Genomic DNA, 1,495 nt, shown 5'->3' with positions numbered 1-1,495 from the left:
CCCTCCATCCTCTTGAGGGGAAGCACCCCACCCCCACAGTGAGGCTGGGTGGGGCCTGGCGCCCTGGGGCAGGGGGCTGCAAGCCCCACCCTGCGTCTGCTGGGCCAGATGAGGACGCACAGGCAATTTTCTCGGAAACAAATGGAGAGAAATTGCTCTAACTGGCGGACAGCCTCTGCTTCCAGCTAATTTCCACATAATAGAATCAAATGACTTCCTTTCCTTTCTGTCTCGTCTGCATAATTTGACAAACTGCAAAGGCGCTGTGACGGCCCTCTCGATTTTCAACGTCCGAGACAGATGGGGGTGGGGAGAGGCGGCCCCAGCCTCGGCGGCCTCCTCCCCTGAGCCGGCTGCATTCCTCCGCCCCTGGCCTCCGAGGTCTGCGTGGCTCCTGGCTCGGGCCGCCTGGCACGCCGGCCCCAGCCCAGCCAAGGCCCCCCTGTGCTTGGGCGGCGGGAGCTGGCGCCTCCCCAGCTGGGGCCACCAGGCCCCACCCCGCCCCGTCGAGGCCCCATCCCGCCCCGCCCTGGGGCACACGAGGCAGCTCACCCCTGCACCCGCCACCGCCCCCCAGGACCCCACGCAGCAGTGGGGGGGTCCTGGCACTCCTTTTGAGGTGTTGCTTTTAAATCGAGCTCATTTTATTTTAACAATATTTTTACACAAATGCCGCATTAAACAGCGGTGGCCTTTGGAAGGTGGCACTGCCCCCTCCTGGGGGGACACCGCTGCCCCCTCCTGGGGGGACACGTCTGGGAGGGAGCCCCCATCCTGCGCTGCGGACAGCGCCCGTGCACAGTCCGGAGCACCCGGGGCCTGACCGCCCTCCGGGACAGAGGGACGGGTCTCGGCACAGGAGGAGGAAGATGGACGGGGTCAGGCGCAGGGCAGAGGGGCGCCCTGGGTCAGCCCAGGCAGAGCCTCGTGCCAGGCATGGCCAGCTGAGCCGGGTGAGTCCCGGAGTGGGGGGAGGGACGGGGCAGGGGCTGTGGTCAGCGGCGCCTAGACCCAGGCCCCTGCCGGGGCGCGAGTGGGCCCCCCGGGCGCCATCTGGCGATGCGGCCATCTCGGGGGCGGCACCTGCTGGGGCCACCTCGCAGCTGCGGGTCAGTCCTGCACCACTGCCTCTGCCCCTCGGCACTGATGCGTGTGTGTGGGGACTGTGTGGGGACTAGCTCGCCAGGCCCGGCGTGGGCAGCCGAAGGCCTCAGGTCTTTGCAGGCCACACCATGCCTGAGGCCAAGAAAGGACTGGAATGTTCCAGGAGGTGGGAATAGCGCCCTAGGGAGATGGGAGCACAGGGCAGCCACCTGGGATGGCAGTAAGTGCTGGCGCAGGGCCCGCAGTCCCCCAAAAGCCCCCCAGAGGCATAAGGACCCCCGTGCTACTGGGCCGCATCTCCGTAACCCAAGGAGCAGAGATCTGGGGCCAGATTTGCCCTGGGACCACCCCTGGCAGCCCCCCCCAAGCCCTGCTCACACCTGGAAGGAGA

The sequence above is a fragment of the Condylura cristata genome, unplaced genomic scaffold, assembly GCF_000260355.1.
Source record: "Condylura cristata isolate star-nosed mole 26May11 unplaced genomic scaffold, ConCri1.0 scaffold00013, whole genome shotgun sequence".
NCBI classification, from domain to species: Eukaryota; Metazoa; Chordata; class Mammalia; order Eulipotyphla; family Talpidae; genus Condylura; species Condylura cristata.
The sequence above is the reverse complement of the archived record's forward strand: the minus strand, read 5'-3'. Positions refer to the sequence as shown.